The sequence below is a fragment of the Camelus ferus genome, chromosome 1 (assembly GCF_009834535.1).
Source record: "Camelus ferus isolate YT-003-E chromosome 1, BCGSAC_Cfer_1.0, whole genome shotgun sequence".
NCBI lineage: Eukaryota > Metazoa > Chordata > Mammalia > Artiodactyla > Camelidae > Camelus > Camelus ferus.
In genome coordinates, this window is record NC_045696.1 from 75,608,506 (window position 1) to 75,630,989 (window position 22,484).

Here is a 22,484-nt window from a genome sequence, read left to right on the forward strand (position 1 = left end):
AAAGGACAAAACAAGTTAGAATACAGAGCATTGCTGTGAACCTGAATCTTGATTGCAGAGCAGTCAATCAGCAGTCTGTAAGTTACCACCTCGGTTTAGTCATATTCCCTTTTTTCCATACATTGCCTTATCATTTGGGATTTTATTTTATTATTTGATATTGGTTTAACAAAAATGAGACGTGTACTAGTTATCTAGTTTTGTGTAACAGATTACTCTGAAATTGAAGTGGCTTGAAGCGACAAACATTTACTATCTCACAGATTGTGTGGCTCAGTAATCCTGAGTGGCTTATCTGGATGGTTTCAGTTCAGGATCTCGGACAAGGTTGTAATCAAGGTGTCGACCAGGTCTGCAGTCATCTCACGGCTCAAATGCAGGAGGATCCACTTCCAAGCTCACTTTGGTGGCTATAGGCAGGTCTCAGGTCCACTTCTAAGCTCACTCATGACATGGCAATTGGCTTCCCCAAGAGCAAGCAATATAAAAGGACAAAGTAAAAATTGCCCTTGAGGGAGAAAGATTGAACTAAACATTTTACCCTTTAAACAAAATGATGCATTTACTTCTAGAAAATAATCCAAAATCTCATCCCTATTGTGTGTAGTCATAGGTCAGGAGTGTCTTTTTAATAGCTCATCAAAAATTACAACTGACTTGTATGTTTTAGTTGAGCCTAAAAAATAAGAAAATAAATATCTACTCTAAATTTAACCTAACCCCAGGGCAAAGAGAAAACCAAACACAATTATAGTCATAGACTATTTAAGAATAAACATATAAAACATAAGATATAACATATAACATGATGAATTATATTAGGAATTAACAATATAAACATGAAGCGACCATGACAAATTTGTGACCTTGAAACTTTTTTATAAAATAAAAAAGTAAACATATGTGAATCAAGCAGTTAAGATACAAAGTTAGAAAAAGTAACTAGTAAAACTTATGGAAAAACAAAAGGATGATAATAATACTGATAAAAGTATAAATTAACACATAAGGACAGAGCAATGGAAATTTGCTGACCTTGTTAAGTAATTACAAGAGCTCTTATTCTACAAGGAAGAAAAAAATCTATTAGCAAATCTAATAATGATTAATGTATGAGGATATTTATTGTAAAAGTGGGATACAGAGGGTAAGTCATGATACATCTACATCAAAAAAACTCTCTAATATTTAGAAATAATGCTTTGGAAGATATCCTTTCTCTTGAGAATAATAAATAGTATATGTCATATTTATAAAAATTGTGCTGAAGTGCATGATATGATTAATTTAATTAGAATAGGTAATATTTGATTATTTCTCTAACTTGCTGGAATTAACCATTGAATGATAATACTATAGTTAAATATCAAGTTGTCTTCCTATAAGTTTAAAAAAATTATATAACTTTAGACTTCTTTCAGTATGACACACTAGGTAAATCTTTCCAAACTACTTTTTGAGGTCAAACAAAAAGCTAAGCAAAATATAAATACTTATTTGAAAACAATGGAGAAATAGCATGATAATGAAAAATTATCAAGCTAGGATACATTGGAAGACTGAGGCTTGGGAAATGATTGACATTTGAATTATATTTCACCTGGGAGCAGGTGCAAAATCTGTAGGGGCAGCCAAAAGGAAGAGAGGATGCATGGCCCATTTGACAGCCTCATAGGGCTGGAGTTCCCTAACATTGAGCTGGAACCTAGAAGGGGTGCATCGCAAAGTAAGAGTGAGTCAGAAGAAGGCGATTTCTTCCAGGGACTGAGGTTCAGCTGCCTGTACGTCTTAGCTTTGAGTAATCCTGGATTGCTAGGATGATCTCAGTCACCTTGAAAACAAAAAAAGGAATATTTTGAGAAAAAATAAAATAATTCCAGTACCCAAACTATTGCTACAGTTTTGAAAATACAATATCCAAAACAAAATCAAAATACTAGTCATACAAGTAGTAAAAATAATATGAATGACAACTTGTATCAATAATAATGATGATAACAGATATGAATCTACTAAGGGCCACATAGTGAAAGTATCAAATGCAGTCTTTAAAGTAAGTATACTTCTTATGTCCAAGGAGGTAAAAATAAAAATTAAAAATTGAACTTGATATTGGGGAAGAACCACACAGAAATTCTATGACTGTAAAACATATATACTAAAATTATACTAATAGATGGAATTAATAACAGACTAACTCAAAAGAGAGTTGGGGAACTGGATTACAAACAGGAATACATTTCTCATAATGAAATAAAATTAAAGGGATAGGAAATACATAAAAGAGAAGAGGAAGAGTTAGGACATAAGTCTATTTATGGGTACTTTAGTCCCAGAATAAAATGAGAGAGAAGATGAAGCAGAAACAGTATTTGAGAGGATAATAATGATTGAGAATTTTCTAAAATTGAATAAAGATTCAAGCCATAGATTCTAGAAATCTTACACATCTCAACTAGCTAAATTTAAAAGAAAGCCATATATGTAAGCTCATAACAGCAGTTTTGAAAATCAAATTCAAAGGGAAATTTTAATATGATGTCAGAAGAACAAATACATATTATTTTCAGAGATCAACAATTGGAATAATACCTGAATTTTCAAAAATAATGATGAAGACAGGGAGGCAAGGGAACAGTATTGTCAGAATGCTGAAAGGAAATAATTGCTAACTTAGAATTATAATTTATTGAAAATGTTTTTCAAGAGTGAGAGTCAAATAAAGACACTTTCTGACAAACAATATCAGAAAATTTGTTATTATACTAACACTGAAGAAAATACTAAAAAGGAAAATTATCCCAGATAGAAGTTAAGAAATGTAGGAAGAAGTGTGATGCATCAAGAAGAATAAATAAAAAGGTAAATGTAAATTAACATTAAATGTAGAAAACAATATGAACAAGGCATTGTGGAATTTAAACTATATAGATGATTTAAATGCATGATTAAGTGCCAAAATAGAATCCAGAGTGTACAACATAACATTAATAATTTTTAGGATACAATCTAAAAATATTTGAGTCATACACACAGACACACCACACACACACACACACACACACAGAGGAAAATGTGATCAAGTCTCTCTCACACACACAAAAAGAGGACAAAAAAAGATAACAAATTATAGATGACCCAAATATTGAATTTACATAAAGGATGGTGGAGGGTGAGTGGATAAATGGCCTATATTTTTGCAAGATTTCTGCAATATTAAATCTAAATAAACTGAGAAAAATTAAGTGCACATTATAATCCCTAGAGCAATCACTAAAAAAATTGTGAAGAGGAATAGCTAAAAAGCTGAATTTTAAAACACATTCAAATAAACCAAAAAGAAGGCAAGAATAATGAAACAGAGGAATAAAGGATACAGACAGCAAAAAAATAATAAAATTGTAAACCTAACCATTCAACATAACCAATAAATCTGATAAGTATTGATAGAACATGCATTCTAATTAAAGGACGGAGGTTACTAGGAAAGAATAAAAAGGGCAAGATCCAACTCTATCTATAAGAGAAACAGTAATATTAAGAAACAGGTCAAAAGTAAATAGAAAAAGATACACCATGCAAAAAGAAAACCTCAGCATAGAAGCTGGTGTAGCTATATTAATATCCAATAAAATAGATTTAAATACAGGGTATTACTAAACACAGAAGTATTTCTAACATAAAGAATATTATTTCATAATGAGAATGGGCCAATTGATTAGGAATCCACAAAAATCATGAATGTTTGTAAATCTAATAACAGAGCCTTAAAACCTTTAAAGCAAAAATTAGCAGAATTAAAGGAAGAAATAGACAATTTGACAAACATTTTAACAGTTCTCTCCCAGAAACTAGTGCAAAAGCTAGACAAAAAAATCATTAAAACCTTAGATGATTTGAACAACACTATGAAACATCTTGACATAATTGATATTTGTATAACACAGCACCCAACAACTATAGAATACACTATTTTTTCAAGTACATATAGTACAATCACCAGAATAGATGATACACTGAGCCATAAAATATGCCTCAATAGATAGAAATGAGTTGAAATCATATGGCATATCTTCTCTAACTACAATGGACTTAAATTAGAAATTAATAACAGCACATTTAGGAAACTTCAAATATTTGGGACTAAAACAATATACTAATCTGTGGGTTAAGGAAGGAATCACAAAGGAATATAGAAGATATTTCAAATTGAAATAATAATGACAGATGTTACAGCTATTACAAGGATAATGTGTAAATATTTTGAGCAGCTTTGTGCTATCAAACTTGAGAACTTAGATGAAATGGGACAAATTCATTGAGAAATACAAACTACCTAAGCTCACTCAGGAAGAAATAAGTAACCAGAATAGTTGTAAATCTGTTAAAGAAAACCTTTATTAGAATATTTAAGTGGTTGATCCACAACCTTTACCATATATTAACCTTTACTAGGTTATAAATAAATTCTTATAAATTCTTACTTCTTGCTGTAGCCTTTTCTTTACCACTTAGAGAAGACCCTTTAACATTTCTTGTAGGTTTAATTTAGGTCTTTTAGTCTTTTGCTGTCTGAGAAGTTCTCTATTTCGCCTTCATTTCTGAATGATAACCTTGCTGGGCAGAGTATCCCAGGTGGCATGTTTTTCCCTTCCAGCACCTTAAATACATCATGCCACTACCTTCTGACCTATGGAGTCAGTTGATGACCTCATAGGGGTTCTTTTGTATGTGACTCTGTTTTTCTCTTGCTGTCTTTAAAATTCTTTCTTTAACTTTCATAATTTTAATTATGTCTTGGTGTGGGTCTCTTTGGGCTCATTTTTTTTTAAGTGAAGTATAGTTAGTTTACAATGTTGTGTCAATTTCTGAGGTACAGCATAATGTTTCAGTCATATGTGTACATACATATATTCATTCTCATATTCATTTTCATTATAAGATACTGAATTAGTTCCCTGTGTTATACAGTACAAATATGTTGTTCATCTAATTTATATATAGTAGTTAGTATCTTACTCTCTTTACTTCCTGTACCTAGAAATCTGATTCTTTCTTTAGCTTCCTAAAGTTTTCAGCCATAATTTTATCAAATACATTTTCTACCCCTTTCTTTCTCACTTCTCCTTCTGGGACCCCTGTAATGTGAATATTAGTATGCTTGATGTTATCCTAGAGGTCCCTTAAATTATCCTTATTTAAGAACTTTTTTCTTTTTACTGTTCTGATTGGTTGATTTCCATTATTCTATCTTCCAAGTCACTTATGCATTCTTCTGTATCACCTGGTCTGCTGCTAATTCCTTCTAGTGTGTTTTTAATTTCAGTTATTGTAGGTCTGACAGGTTCTTTTTCATATTGCCTAGTTCCTTGTTAAAACTTTCACTGTTCATCTATTCCTTTCCCCAATTCAGTTAGCATTCTTATTGCTAATGCTTTGAACTCTTTTCCTGGTAAATTATGTCTGTTTCATTAGAGTTTTTCAGGATTTTTTTTTCTCTTGTTCTTTCATTTGAAACAAATTCTTCTGTCTTCCCATTTTGTTAAGCTTACTCTGTCTCTATGAAATTTGGTGAATCATTCACCTATCCTGATCTTGAATGGGTTGTCCTTGTGTGGAAGCGTCCATGTACAGTCTTCATGTGACCAATGGCTTTGGTAGGAGACTGGATCTGAAGTGAGCATGGGTAGCATCTTCCCCCAAGGTGTGCTGGCAGCCACTGCCTTGACGGAGGGTGGGGCTGGAGATGAGGGGGCTAGAACTAGAGCCAAGTGTTGAGTCAGTACACCTCCTATGCTCAATGGCCATTACTGCCCTACTGAGGGCAGGGTGAGGACCCAGACCCAAGGTGTTGAAGTAGAAGCCCTGAGGATCTGGTCCAAGCTGGTTCCATTCCCTCTAAGTTTTCAGACTTCCTGCCCCCTAATGGCACCTCCATAGTAGTAGGGAGCAGCACCAAGGCAAGATGGACTAGAGCAGGCAGCAATTGATGGCTGGGGTGCCTGCAGGGATGATCCTGCAGTCAGAGCCCCGGGCTGTTTCAGATCTGCTGCCCTGCACACCATTTGGAGGCAAAGCTGTGTCTGAGCTGTCTCTGCTTCCTCCACATGCATGTACCTCCCCTAGCTATGGCACATTTGCCCCAGTGGGGAACAGCACCAGAGCAAGAGGGGCCAGAGTAGGCACCCAGTGTGGGCTGGTTTGGGCACTGGGACAATCTTGGCACACCAGTCAGAGCCCCAGGCCATTCCCCAACCACCATCTCCACACACACTGGCAGTGGCTGCCCTGGCCCTGTTCAGGTGCAGGGCTGGGTCTGAGCCAGCTCTCTCTCTCCCCAAGTGTGCACTTTCCTCATCAATGGCAGCCTTTGCCCTAATGGAGAACAGAGCTTGAGCAAGAGGGGCTGGAGCAGGCTCCCACTGGGGGTTGAGGGGGACACTGGGATGGTTACAGAAAGTCGACCAGAGCCCCAGACCTTTTCCAATCTGTTTCTTCTGCTTTGTTCCTGGGAGTAAGCAAGTGTGTGTGTGTGTGTGTGTGTGCACGCGTGCTTTTCACAAGAAGTGTCTGGATTCCTTATAGCCCTCTGATAAGTCCCACTGGTTTTCAAACAAACTGAAAGGACTCATCTTCCTGGAGTTGGATCCCAGGGCTGGGGTGCCCAACATGTGGCTCAAGCCCTTCACTTCCCAGGGAGGATCTCGGGGCCCATGTAGCCCCTCTCCTCTTGTGTGACCCCCACTAGGGGTTCAGGTCCTGAACTGATCACTATTCCTCCCTTCCTACTGGATTCTGTGTGGATTTTTGTTTATAGCCTTTGTTGTAGAAGAGCCTTTCTGCCAGTTTTCAGTTTGTTTTCTTCAAGAATTGCTCACATGTAGATGTGTTTTTTATATGTACTTGGGGGGAGCTAAGCTCTGTCTTCTTGACCTTTGCAGTTCAGTGATGGTCTTGAGACTCAGACTCAGCCTGCATCCACAGTCGGAGATCTTCGTCCTGGGTTCTGAGGGAAGTGGAGCAGATCTTATTCTCTGATTAATGTGAACTTTTAATTAGGGGTGTATGTATTATTGACTTGAAATTCTTTTAACTCAAATGTAATATCCAGTGCCCACAGAAATAAGACTTTTTGAATTTGCTTAGAGTAAATACTTCTAAAAGCAAAAGTCTTTCTCTGGCTTTTGACCATGTAAAAATCACTGTGAATGTGCACTTTCACACTGTAATAATTAAAAAGAGGAGAATTTATGTCATCCCTTTTACTTTTAGAAACACTAAACACTTACAGAAAGTGCCTTTAACCCTTGACCAAAGAGGACCAGAGTTAAACATGAAAAAAAAAGGATATAATGGCATTACACTCTCCTTCCTTCTCTACTGGGTTTGAAGCTCTTTCTCTGTATTTTCTCTTCCCCTTCAGAAATTCATACTCTCTAATTCAGGGACTTCAGTCAGGAGAAGATGGCTTGGCTTGAAGTTTAATGAGAATCTATTACCACCAAAGCAATCACTTTGCAAATTGACAAAACCTATATTTATATTTTGAAATTTTTTCTTACATTTTGAGTTTCATTTCTAGGGGTTAAGGTAGGCAATGTTTTCTCTGTACTTGAGAACTGAATAATATATAAATAAAAAGTAAAAGAAACTTTCATGTATGAATTCTAGCTATGAGTTGACCCCTAGTATTCCCAAAGAAATAGAAGATGCTCTACTATGAGTTCTGTGTAGGATCCTAATTACCTTGAACTAAGGAATTTGCCACTTAGAAAAGTGAGTTAAATATGCATAACATGTCACAGCAAGCCCCACAATGATACCTGTTATTTCTTTTCACGTACCTCCTCATTGTTCAATTAACAAAAATATAAAATTCTGAGGTTCAGAAATAAATGGTATAGAATCCATTTTATAGGCATTTTGCAATTGTATCATCTTTGTAATCAGAGGAAAGCTTATGTATATTGACACCTAAGAAACACATAAGTCTATTTTAAATTTTCTCTCATTCTCAGCACATCTTGCCTTTAATGCTATGCTCTTGGCATCAGATTTTTGTTTTGTGATCACAAAACTCATTGTTTAAACCTCATGTTTCAAAGTATGCTTTGGGGGAAAAATAACCCTATTCATAAGAGTACACTCCTCTTTCCACAGTCACTATGCCACTCTCACTTTGACATTTCCTGAAGGTCACTGTTCAGGTTTCAAGATCATGTTGCTGATTTTTCTGCCTTTTTTGCACTATCAGAGAAAGGGAATATTCTGCAAAGGTTTGTTGGGCTCCCCTGTTCCCACTGGAGCCTAAAGAGAAGAAAACCGATTCCTTCAGCTTCAGACTCCCTAGGCTAGCTTCAGATTCTTATTTAGATTAAACACTCATGGCTTTCAGAGACCCAAAGAATCTTAGACACAAAGCACTGACAGATTATAAAATCTTTTTGGATGCCAGTCTCTACTCTAAATATCAGAATGAAAAATATCATCACCACTAACATAAATTCCCGCTCCGTCCCCTCTCCTCCACTTCCCAAGTGTGTAGTATTTTAGAGCATTTAATTTCTGTTGGAGGCAAAACTCATCATCACATGAAGGTGTTTGGCTGAAATGCAGTGACAGTATCCTCAAATGCTGAGCCCGAGTATCGAGAAACAAAGCAAAGAGGGTCCTGGACATTTACTGAGTACCACAACTTTCACTTAATCTTCACAACTCCACAAGGTAAATAGGCATCAGAACCCTTGTTTTAAGGAGAGGGAAATGGGTCCAGAGATGAGGAGCAGTTTGCCTAAATACACAGAAAGATCAGTCTGACTGGCTTTTGTTACACATCTGGTGAATAGTTGCAGAATCCTCAAATGTTTCTGGGCCAATTCTGTTTGAGTTTTATTTTCTTAAGAATCTTCACTTTGTTACTAATTTTTAAAAGATTACAGGTGTTGTTCTTACTAAAATCATTCGAAATGTGGCCAGGTGATCTCTTTCTCCTCCTGGAGAGCTCTGACAACCAGAGGTAGGATCTGACACCAAGTAATTAAAGTGGATCAGAGCTACATCCCTTCAGCAGGTGAATAATGTTGTCAATAACATCAGTGTAGGGGACGAATTTGTCCACTGTTATTTCAGCCATTCAAGGGTGTTCAGTTTAACCCATAGGCAGCGGACAAAAGGATCATTCAGTTTAACTGGATCTGTAGACTGTGCATTCTTTAAGGAACAGCAAATATTGTTTGGAGTCTAATGTACAGGGCAACCAAGGAAAGACCACTGCAAAATAGAAATGCAGTAACTTGTCCCCCTTCAGAAATGTTGAGACAGTAAAGAGACCACACCCATAACATAGTTATACTCCTTAAAAGAAAGCTGCTATATATTCCCAAATATATATATATATTTGCTGCTTAGTCACTGCTGTCACTGCTGGAAATAGCACAGGATTTAAGCATAAAGGTCTAGCCTGAGTCCTGACTTGGCCTATAATTACTTGTGAGACTTTGGGCAAATTATTTAACTTTTCTCAGCTTTTGTGTCTATATTTTTGAAATTAATATTTTAATATTGACCTAGTACGGTAATTTTGAGAATTGAATGAGCCAAAGCACATGAAAATGAATGGTAAGCCCTAAAAGGTATATAAATAGTAGTTATTTTATATTCACCTATCACTAGAAATTTAATATCATATTCGTATAGCAATAATAGCAATATACCATAGCTTCCCAAAGTGTGCTCCACGGAAACCTAATGCCACAGATATTCCCTGAAAAGTGGGATTTAGGTGTTTTTGGTACTTTTACTCATTCCAAAATAGTCACTGAGTCTTGCTAGATGCTCTTCTTGGTCAATAATGAAATATGGCTCATAATTTTCTGTTTTGTGAGGCTTGCAGTCCTACAACATGCCTTATTATATCTCTTTGTACTCAACCCCAATTGCAAAAGTATGTGTGTTGCCTTTCCTGGATGTTTCCTGGATAAATTTCCACCCAGTGTATTATTTTCATTCTTCTCTCGTGAACCTCAGCCTACACCATAACACCTTTCTCCTCTAGGTGTGCACACACAGTAGAGGAAATAATAATGGAGATGAAACAATTTGTTTTTTTCCTCAGTCTTAGAAAAAGAAGTAAAAAGCGCAGCTACAGCTATAGTCTATTGATTTGTTTTTTATCCAAAAAGCTCAGTTTATTGCTGGATTTTTTTATAGCATTTTCAATAATTTTATTTAAAGTTACTCATAAGAGACTTTTCTAACTTCTCTTATTTTCCCAAGTCCTTTCCATCTAAAATCTTCATTTACATCGAGTTTGAAACTTGTATATCTTCTGGGTAAAGGTCTTTTTTCTCTTCTGAAAAATATATGCCTGCTTCTGAAACTAACTGGGCAACCTTTCAGAACGGGAAGGACAAAGCTTGAAGGCTAGAAAAGATGTTCTTTATTTTTGTACTGAAAACTCAATACTCTGGCTTGAACTTACTGTGGACAAGCCACATATTTGATGTTCTAAGGGTGCACTACATGGCTCTGCTTCTACGCACAATGCCACGTCTCACATCCCATAAATAGGTTTCATTTGGAGTGACTGATTGATGTAAAGCATGTTCCAATCTTAGAGTCATGGATTTTAGAGCTTCAAGTCCACTTGTCCTATTACCCTGTATACTAAGAAAGATAATGCATTTTTAAAATGTCTTTCCTCTGAGGTTTACTGAAGTTTTAGAGAAAGTTGTGAGTTGTGATTAAGAACCTTAGAAAGAGGAGTCAGGAAATTTGAGACTGAGTTCAGCTAATATAGGATCCATACTAGGCAGGTCTCATATTGATTCCCTAATTCAGTTATCTATTTACTTCATTCAATCATTTATTTATTTTTTAAGCACCATTTGTGCAAAATGCTAGGGGATTTAGTCATCATCTAGGTCCAGAACAGCTTATTTACTGCACTCTTGGTGTCTTCAGATCCATTCCTGCTCCAAGGGCAGCATCAGGCAGTGCACTTTTTCTCCAGAGGCCTCCTGTGAATTCTTAGCACAATGTTCCTGAAGCCACTCCGCTCAGACTTGGTATGTGAAAAAAAACTCTATAGATACCTTTGACCTAGGGAGTAATGGTCATAATATCTAAATTATTGAGCCTTTTTGCTAAGAATGTCATATGGTTTATCTCAATTAATCCTCACAACAACCCCAGAAGGCAGGTACAGTTGTCATTCCTTTCTTACAAAAAAGGAATCTGAGGCTCAGAGAGGTTAAGTACCTTGCCCAGAGTCATGCCAGTTTAGCTAGGGTTGAACCCAAGCAGCTTGAGTCTAGAACCAATACTCTGGAGAATAGTGCTGAGATTTTTCAGATGCAAAGGTATCAGCAGAGGAACCCACTAGTTCACATATAGGTGGTGGCAACAGTGAAAATAGTGACAATCATTTTAAGTTCCATTTCCAACTCTGACATTGAAAACCCTTCGTGGTTCTGAAAAATTACAATGGTATAAGTTACCTCTATCACGGGATTTGAGGGAAGAGTAAAATGAGGGAAATCAGCACACGTGGGAGAGTTGTTACCGTGAATGACCTATAATGGGCACCCAACAAAACTGGGTAGTTCTCTTTCTTTCCTGAAGTGTATAGGGGAAGAGTGAGGGATTCTTGTCTTTCCTTTGTCTTCTAACTCTCAGCCTGGAAAATAAGATCTTTTTTTCTTTTGGGCATTTTGGGGATAGAGCTCTTCTACCTCATTGGGATCACTGGGATGATGGGAGAGAGCCTGACCTGTGGAAGATGACAGTAAGGTTTGTCATCTCCATAGAAGAGCTACCATCACCATGGTAGATTTTTTTTCCTTTTGCCTAAAAATTAATTGATACCTGTAAAATATAGATTGTTCTGTGTTAAGTAGTAATTGATGCTGTTGTCTGTCACTTACATTTTAGTATAAACTGGAACTTTGGCAAGATGGTTTTATAGGGATCAGGACCAGAATTCATTGTTTTATGAGATGGGCCATGCCTAGGGTTGACACTGCATCCATAGTTGTCCAGTCAGAGGATGCAATGAATGGTTTCAAGGTTTATGTGTATGCTGGGGGTTGGCGGGTGAGGAGAAGTAACTGTATGGGTGCACAGATATGACCTGTGTGGTATCTGATGTTTGAAGAGAAAGAATGAGGAAGATCAGTCCGTGGTTTTACTTAAATCAAATATGCTTTTAAATTATGTCTCACTTTGAGACTGACATCACTTTAAAAGACGGGTTCCTACTGCGAAGCTTCCGGAACAGCCTTGGGGTATACGCATGGGAAATTACTTCATGTTGATAGTCATCCCTGTATCCCATCAAGACCAATAAATGACCCAGTGGTTTAGGAGTTCTTCTAGTGGCTGATTTCAAGCCTAGTAAATATGAAACATTATTCAGAAAAGAAACAAAACTCAACCACTAAACAAATCATCATTACTCATAAATCTTGCCTGATTGTTGAAATAATCTGAATGAGAGATATTCACTGCTAAAGGAAAGGTGGGTAGATGAGACTTAAAATGAGATGCCATGGGTTCAAATGCCAGTGTTACCATTTCAAATAAATGTGAAGCCTATTTTATTTAACTCCTTTAAAACTTCATTTGTAAAACAGGAATATTAATACTTAGCTTTATGACTGTTGAGAAGACTAAATTAAATGGGTGTGTAAATATGCTTGGTACAGTAAGATGGTATGTTTTAGCCCTTTTAGCTTAATGGCACTTGAAATTTCCTGGTCTGTCCCAGAGGCATCTGGTATAGAAGTATATAAGCTGTTTCCATGATCTCTACATAGCCTTGGGAAAAGGGCTTTACGAGGCAAATGAGTTCAGAAAGCATATGGTTAGCCCTAGTTCTCTCTTTAAGTTATGTTTTCACAGAGTGCCATGAAGCTTAAGTTGGACGTTGGTAAACTTTCTCATTGGCATTGGAACTACCTCTTGTCAACAGGAAGCTCAGTGGTTCTCCTCCCAGTTCTCTTTCTAATAGGAGAGACTGCATTATGCAATGAAAACAGTGAATTAGGAGCCAGGAGATCTGAGTTTGCAAATCATAAAGAGCTTCTTAAGGACTCTGATTTCTTACTTACAAAATAAGGGATAGACAGATAATGTTCTTTAATCTACTTTATAGCTCTCTGGCTTTCTCTTTTATTTAATCTAGATTCTACATGACTCTCCTAACTCCTCTTTTTTCTACCATTCTTCATATCTCTAAAAAAATTGGACTATTTTTCTTCCTTTCTTGTCTTGTTATTTAAGAGCTTAACTCCCTTTAGAGAAAAGACACACTGTGTAAATGTGAAATAGAATGCTATGGCTATTTATTTCTATGCCAGTCTTGCTCTAAAAATTTTACATTGTGGCTAAGACTGTGTAGAGATTCTCTTGGTATGTTTCCTATATTATCATGTAAAAAAATCAATTTTTTATTTCAGTTATGTATTTAAGTAAAAGAAGTGTGCTCCTAAATGTGTACTCCCCTAATAAAGATTACAAGAGTTTTAAAAACAAGGCTTTCCCTGCCAGTTACCTTGCTATTTTCTTTTGTTAATGATATTCAAGCTTTTGTACTCTAGAGGTCAGTATAATGTTACAAATGGAAGGCTTTTGTTTCATGATAAGATCTTAAAAACAAGGCCTTTAAATTCGAATCTCACATAAAACTGAAAAAAAGAGCTCTCTAACCACAAAAAGGCTCTTATAAAATGACGATAATCTGAAACAGAATGTCCAGGGGGAATTAAACAATGATTGAGGTTGAGGACTGAATTACATGCACAAAATACTTCCCTAAAGTGATATAATCTTGGGAACAATAAAATATAAGCAGAAGGTGGAAAATAATATAAGAAAAGACAAAACGAAAGAAAGTCATGAAGAAGCATCAGATAGAGTAGGAACAGATATTTAAGGTCACTTTGAGAAAGTCACTTTTCAGATTCTAGGATGCTTATGTGATGTTTAAATGACAGTGACGAGAGAGCAGTGAAAGGAGATGCCTGCCTCTACAGCAGGAGTACCTGCATTTGACAAAAATCACTGGTCTTCCCAAACCCCCATTCAACTCCCACGTCTCATTTTCAGTCAGTGAACCTGCTTCCTTCACCTAGAGAACCAAGGCCGTAGCTATGATAGACTCAGGGTCCCTCTCACATAAAGCCCTTCAGGCTGGTTTATATCTGCCGTCAGAATCACTTCCTCTCTTTTAGCATCAGAAAAGAGGATATCCCACTTTTTGTTTAAATCTGAATTCTGTCAGTGTTTATGGCCCCATCTTCTCCCCTTTGTGCCAAGACTTGCTCCATTAGACAGCTTCTTCAATTTGCATTTTTAACCTTTTATTTTTCTTTCTTTTTCCTGGCTCATTCTCCTCAGCTGGTAAACATGTCTGAGCATTTCTTACCTAAGAAAGGAAAAAGAAAAGAAAGGAAAACAAGAAAACCCTTGTCTTTGCATCTTCATTAAGCAAGTCTCGGATCTCTACCCTCTGGTCCTCTAAGTCTCTGGTAAAAATAATCTGTTACCTCTTCTAATTCACCCTTTAATCCATTGCAGTCTAGTGTCTGGCCTCACCATTTCTCTGAAACTGGCCTTACTAAGTCACCAGTGACCTAAATGACCAATCCAATGGATATTTTTCAATTCTTGCCTTATATAGAATTTCCTGCTATATTTGACACTACAAATTATATTCTTCCTCTTTTCATTTCTAATCCTTTTTCTTTGGAGACATTTTATTCAACTCTTCTACCTGCACACCTCTGGCCTTTGTGGACTGCTCTTCATCCACTGACCACTTACCTAAGAGAATCCTCAAGTCACTCTCATATTTAAAAGTCTTCAATGGTTCTCCATCACTGTAGGATAAAACCAGGCCCCTTGGCATGGCATAATCTGATGCCTCACCTTAAACAGTACCTTGGGCATAAAATTATAAATGTTTGCAAAGTGAAAATACATAACAAAAAATGAATATAGGTTTTAAATTTCTTGAGTTTGTACTAATCTGTTTAGTGTTTCTGTATGCTTATTCAAACTTGGACCATGCATCACAGTTTTTGCCTGGACCAAAAGTCTCTGAATGTTTGGGTGGTATAATTTAATAAGATATAGTATACTGTAGTGAATTGTGTCAATCTCTCTACTTTAATATAGGAAATCTTTTATTTTAGCACTAGGCCTTCTTTGAGGAACTTACTTCCTATACTAACATAAGTTTTTGTCATTATCATTGTGATAGTCTAAGTATTCTAGATCTCATCTACTCTTCCTTCTTTAAAAGTAAAGAACTAATATTGTTGCATTTAGCGAACCTTATATTTGATTGAGCCAAGAAGATGGTCATTATCTGTATTTCTTTCATGTATTGTTCCATATCTATCACAGCTACTCAACTCTGCCCTTGTACAAAAGCATTCATTGAGAATACTAAAAAATGGGAGGGGCTGTGTCCCAATGAAACTTCATTTGTAAATACCAAAATCTGAATTTCATATAATTTTCTTGTCATAAAATATTATCCCTCTTATGATTTTTTTCAACTATAGAAGAAAGTAAAAAAAAAAAAAAAAAAAAAAAAAAGTCTAGGCTACCAGGCTGTATAAAAATAGGCAGTGGTCAGGTGGGTATTGGAATCAAGTGGTCTGGACTCTGAAACAAACACCAGGACTTGGAATAAGCCATTTAACCTCTCTGAGTTTCTTTCCTTGACTTTAAAATGGAGCTGATAATATCTATCACATTGTTTTGGTGAGAACTGAAAGGTAATACATGAGGATATGTGGTCACAAAATATGTTCCTAATAATTGAAAATCTACATCTCAGTTATTTTTGTCTTATCTCAATGGTAATTCCTGATGGAGAGAATTAATTTCCACCTTTTTCTAGTGTCAGTAACAACAGGCCTTTTTAATATACTTTAACCTGTTATTTTTTCTTAACCTTCACTGGGTTTTGTTCTTCTGAGTGTCCCTTACCTTTCACATAGATGATACCTCTGTGTATGTATTTCATCCTGTAGCTTTCTCCTGTTTTTTTTGAAAAACACTTATTGAATGATTTATGGGATATGAAAAAAAATGTTACTGGGAAACTTTACGTCTTCATTTTTGCTTTAGAGTAGTAAAATGGTCAATAATTTTTTGTCTGCTTTAAAGGGTTTTCTTTCACATTTTAAAAATTAATTGCAATCTTTATCTCTTTTTGAAATGTTTCCTGGTATTGTTAAGCTTTAAAAATAAGTTTATAAAAGTATTTTGAACAACCAATTCATTTAGAAACAGTGGGATGGCAAGACCTGATCTAACTGTATCCACTAACCATTTTCCAGGGCTGGAAGTCTGGGAGTAGGGGGAGGGGCAGTCTCATGGGGGAATCTTAAAACTGGGAGCCTTTCTGACATATAGGCACCATTACCATTCAGATTGTGTTCACAGAGGGTAGGCTCTGTTTGGGCTGCCATGGGGAGGAGGAGGAAGCAGCAAAATGCCAATTTCTCTTATTCCCTGTTATTCTTTATGTCATGTTTACAGCAGGAGGGGTGGATGGGACAGAGCAGCATCTCTGCTGATGCCACCTCCCTCCATGGAGCCCCCTGCCAAGATGTACTGGCAGCTCTGTGAGATGAAGATTTCATCCTGGTGTCCTGGCCGGCTGCCATCTGGCCAAAGACATTTTATCTAAATATTTCCAAGGCGCCTATCTCTGCAATATCGAAGTGCTCAATTAGATATGGCCTAAGTCTTTGTAGCATATCAGTGTGCACTGCTGAACAGCTGCTGCATTCCAACAGAGGGTGAAATCATCTCTATATATAGAGCATGGCAAGCTGTTTGGAACAGTGGCAGATTTAAGCAGGCAAATGCACACCTGAGCTATAAGTCAGTCACCTGCCCAGAGTGACAGCAGGGTCTGGAAAAACACTTACTTCCTTTAGGATGGGGCAAGTGGCATGGAGGCCACAGGGTCCTTTTTCAGATTTTTTTTTCTATAGCTTACGGCTGTATATTTTTCTGTAAACTCCACAAGTAGGGAAAATCACTGTCTACCAAAGGGACTTTATTTTCTTCTGTGATTTTCTCTTACAACTTGGGGTTTGTTTATTGATAAGAAGTTCATCACATATCAGCCAGTTCCCGGGCATTGTCATTTATTAAATATCATTATTGTAATTAAGTCATTGTGCACTTTGTCCACTTGGTGCCTATCTTCTCTATTAGGCTGTGAGCTCCTCACTCCTGGCACATAGCACTTGAATAAATATTTAAATATTGAATGTTATGACAATTCATAATTCCTTGTGGAGTATGATGTCTTGGTCCCCACCAAAAGGCCACAATTATTACTCCTTCAAAAATGGTCTGGAAAAGATGTGAAAATACATTTCCTAAATTCTTGGGTTGGTTCTCAGCGAGCTATAGCTACCAGTTTGGTGATGGATACCTGGCACTGGAAAGGATCCCAAGAGGTCATCTAGATCTCTCTCTCTCTCTCATTTGGATTGAACATAGGTTGCTTTGATTTGGAGACAAGAACAGGATGAGTAGCTAATTGTACAAAAATGCCTGGGCAGAGAAACAAGATGGAGCTGGCATTGGAAGTTCTGAAGTTCCTTATTGGCTCAACCACTAACTACCTACACCACTCTGGGAAAGTCACAAAATTCTTATGGGCCTCAGTTTCTTCATCTAACAAACAGAGATAATAATCCATGTCCTGCTCCCCTCACAGGATTGTAAGGAGGATCTCCTGCAAGAAACTGCTTGAAATTGCTATGCAAAATATGCCGCCTAAACATGGAAGGTGTACTCTTACATTTGTCATCTTTATCTTATCTGTCAGCAAGGGTCAGACAGCACATAGAGCATCCCATCGCTGGACATCTGGAGGCAACAGCTCCATCTTATCCATTTCTCCCTTTAGTGACTGTAAAAGTGTGTCAAGCGGGCAAGCAGGCAAGAGGGATTATCCAGGGAGAGTCAGCTTCCCGGCTTCTTGATAATGCAAATCACCTGAACAGAGACCCACTGTGACTTCCTCTCAGGTCTCTTCCCTCTGCCCCTCAGCAGGTAGTGACTCCACCTGACTTCACAGAATTAGAAACCACTGAAGGTCAAATAGTGACCAAATGAGGAAGACCAGAAGAGAACATTTCATTTATGGCCAATGCTCTCCTTATCCTACAACCCTGTTATCAGCTATTAAAGCCAGAGCACGTCTGTCAGAAGGTACATTACTTCCTGGGGATATAGGCTGACCTTGCTATCAGAACTCCGATCTCTCAATGATAAATTTGTAAAATGAACTTTGACTTCGGTGAGGCAAGCAAGATGCAAACTCTTGTCTGGTGTTAATTTGTGGGACACACCTAGTTTTTCATTGGCTAGTTACTAAACAGAGTCAGAGTGATAAAAGCACATACCACCAGGAATGTGAATCCAGGAGCCCAGAGCAAAGAAGGCCTCCCTGGGTGAACAGCTTCCTTAAATCGGTTCTAAAATTCTGCCATAGGTCATGAAACTCCATTCTAAGTATATAGAATAACCCAAAGTAGGTAAATGCCTTGCGAGCACTAATGTTTTTTTTTTTTTTTGAGTTCCCCAAAGGCACAGGTGAGAGAATATTCATCCTCTCTGCACCCTTAAATTTTCTCTCGCCTCCTCTATCACTATTCAGCCTGTGCTGGTCCTTTGAGTCACCTAAATTGCTGGTCTGACAGCCAGGTACTTATGGGCAGAAGGAGGAGGAATTGCAATGATTACATATTAACTTCAGCCTAAATGAAATAGATTTCCGTATTGCTTTAAAATTCATAGTTCTATCTTCTGCATCCCCCCCTGGGTTTCCATGCTTTCTCTATAAAAAGGCAATGTGACAAATTCCTTTGCCAAGGCTTGGATGTTGGGAACTCAGAGTTTTTATTTAATCATGGTGCTGAGTTCCTGTCTGGCCTTGAATATGCTATTTTACATTTCAAATATTCCATCTGTAAAGGCAGAATGATAATTCTCTCCCATCTCACAGGGAGTTGGGACATGATTGATTATTTAGTGTTTTAAAGAGCTTTGGAGACACCAAGTGCTAAATAACTAGTATTATTTATTAAACACTCTCTGAACTGGTTAAGGATCCTGGGAAAAGCTGAAGCTGAAACACTGGCCAGCTGGCCTCTTTTGACATCAGATCTCGTCAGGTGTCTCTTTCTACAGCACTTACTGAGTGATGAAGTGCTGTGTGTCTAGTAATAAAAGGAATCTGGGTCATTAACTTGGATTGTCAAAACTGTGCATTTCTTTATTCCTTGTCCTATTTTATTTTGTGAGAACACAGTTCTAAACCATCATATCAGTAGAGATTCCATTATATAATAAACATGCTAAAATAAAGTATTTTATCATGAAATGTGCTATGTTTTATCTTAAGATGATAGCTGGTGATTGGGCTTTGAGGATCCTTGGCCAATGCACACGTCTGAAAGGAAACCATAATTATCTGTGAGGTTTACCACTTCTGTGATGCTGACTGGATCTCTGAGATTTGGGGGAATTTCTCAAGTTTGGTACACTTGATACAGATTACTTAATTTGTTTGCTAAACATATATTGCATTTCTATAATGAGTCAGGCCTTAGGTTAGGACACAAATATAAATCTCTCTATTGCATATGTTGTCTTGATCACAGAGGGTTTTGTAATGTTGGGGAAGCATAGATAGTTAGTGATAACTAAAATGCAAAGTGAGATAGAAGCAGGGTAGTATATGAATACAAATGAGGGTAACTGTTGCCTTAGAGAGTCAGATACTGGAGATGTTTAAATTGGGGCTTTAAAAGGAGAATATTTAACCAGCTAAGTAAGAAAAAGGGGTAAGAAAGGGAAGAGTATTTTTTGCAGAGGGTGTAGTAAGTGAACTGAATATTTGAGGTTCACCATTTTGTGGCAGGACATGAGAAAGGGGTGCATAGATTTACCTATTAGGTTCCACTTAAATATTAGGGAAGAGGCCCTTTCACTTTTATTGATCACAGATTAACATCTCTTGCAAGGAAGAGCTCCTCTTTTGCAAATGCCTGCCACACACAGTTTTCTTGACTTCTCATGCAGTTCATATGGGGAGGAGGGGCAGGGGCAGGAGTTGCTTGAGGGTCACACTCCTTACAATGATCCAGTATTGCTCCCCCTCCCACCTTGTGCCTCCCAGTGATGACTAGAATCATAAGAAACCCTCCTCATGGTGAGGGGCTGGTCTTCAGCAAGCCCACACTCCCCCAGCTTAAAGCCCAGGCATTAAAGTAGGTTGCAGGGAGCCACAGAGGTCTTGGGAACACTTACATTCAACCCTCGTTGGGGGGGGGGGGGGCAGGGCACTGGCTATCACAGTACCACAACAGTGTGATTCTTTCCAGGCTTCATTAGTCTTCAAGGGCCGGATATCACTGAGATTGTTTGGGCAGTCTTCCACTACGTACAGAGGGCCATAACATTGTGAATGTTACCCACAATCAAAAGGTTGTAAGTGTTGGTGCAGATATGGAGAGACTGGAACCCTTGTACTCTGCTAGTGGAAACACAATGGGGCAACACTTATGGAGAACAGTGTGGTGTTTTCTAAAAAAAATAAAAATAAAAATAAAAATAGAGCTGTAATATAATCCAGCAATCCTAGTTCTGGATATTTATCCAAAATAATTGAAATCAGGATCTGGAAGAGGTAACAAAGACCTATTTAATAGAAGTATATTGTAGCTGCTGCTCCCTAGTCCTTTAAATGTTTGTATTTATGTTCCTTAGACAAGTAGGCAGGATTTTTCTATTCTTTGTACAGAGTTTATTGACATTAATTTGAATAACAGAGCCAGAGGCTTAGATGTTTCTGAGAAAAATATGGAAATAATTTTTGCACTGTTCCTCTGCTTTTGCATCCCAACAGAGGAGGAGTGAGTGCAAAAAACTTCCAACCTCTCCACCACTATCTCACCAACATTTGGAACCCTGAAATTCTTTTCATCCTAATGATAAATACTGATTTTTGAGCGCCTATATGCTGGCCCCTAACTTTGATGATCTCGTTTAGTTCTTACATTATTCAGTAAGGTGGATTTTATTATTTTGAGTCTCATTTAGGACTTTAGGAGATGCCAAATCCAGAGAAGACAAGATAAACCACAAGGAGACAAGACAGTAGTCAAGGACCAAAAGTGCAAACATAGGAGACAAAGGATGACTGAATCAAAGGAGCTTCAGATACAGGAAGAAAGGTTTTAGGATGCAGGACCTGAGAAAGGAGGCAAGCTCCAGGCTCCAGTGGAGAGCAGAGGAAAAGGGCTCAGGGTGATTGTCTGGGATATTCGCAGTTATATGTGACTTGCTCTGCTTTTATGTCCTGACTAGGGAGGCAGTATGGGGGCAGAGTGAGGTATGGGCAGGGTTAATTTAAAAAGATGTAATGGATACATTTAAATCACAGGTAAAGGTGAAGGTTTTAAATTTTTTTACTGAAATATAATTTTCATTTTAGGAAGGGAAACTGAAGCCAGAGGTATGAAGCTCTAGTTATTAAATTATATGAATCTGTGAGCAGAAGTTTGAGGAGGCTTGAGGAGGTTGGAGGGGTACAGCATACTTTGGGAGTTACCAAATCACACCTTAACATGGACACATGTCTTTGTCTGTCACAGGGGTCCATGGAATAGGCCAGCGGGCCAAATTCTACTCTAAAAGACAGTTTCAGACCTAGACCTGGCTCTGTTCTTCTGCTTATTTAGTAGCTTCCAGACAGCTACTGTATTTATTATATGGTATGTGTTGGGCTCATCCAATGTCATTAAAAAAGCACAGAAGATGTTTCTACTTGTTCTTCCATTTGGCTGTTGGGTAGAATGCTGATTTGTCCTTGTTGGTATTATAGTGGATTTACATAGAGAGTTAATTTTCATGACCTGTTTCTATAGGACTTTTGCCTAAAAATGGTTCTTGTATTTTAAAAAGGTTGTAAAGCATACACACATACACAGAGAGGGTCGTGGGTTGGAGAGAGAGAGAGAATAAATATGGGACAGAGGCTGTGTGTCGCCTATAAAGCCTAAACTAGTTACCATTTAGCCCTTCACAGAAAAAACTTGCCACCACCTGGTCTGTAAGACGGGCCCGCCTAGAGGTGAGATGCTCTGGTTTATCTCTCAGCCTGACGCAGCCTGACTTGATGGAGGTCTTTCCACTCCAGGGCTTACTCTGCTCTCACTGCTGCTACCCAGCGTTGTCCCGCAGCCTAGAAAACACATCAGCAGACTCCATTTCAACTCTTAATGGGTTGTGACGTGAAAACCACTAGTGCAAATGAGGCCCTTTCTAGGAGTCCCTGCAAAATTAAACAGCCTATGGAGAGCAGACCACTGTCCTTTCTGTTGGGAGGCAGCTTTTAGAAGTTTTAATTGCTGATGCCTTTTCCTAAAGGTAAACAGTTG

The 22,484-nt window shown here is 37.7% G+C and overlaps 1 long non-coding RNA gene across 1 annotated transcript; it reads left to right on the top strand.

Annotated features, from left to right (window-relative positions):
• Nucleotides 1-420: 420 nt before the first annotated feature.
• LOC116664970 lies at nucleotides 421-22,045 on the top strand. The gene is made up of 3 exons (XR_004321541.1): nucleotides 421-603; nucleotides 13,053-13,061; nucleotides 22,035-22,045. It is a non-coding gene; the product is annotated as an uncharacterized LOC116664970 (long non-coding RNA).
• Nucleotides 22,046-22,484: the final 439 nt, after the last annotated feature.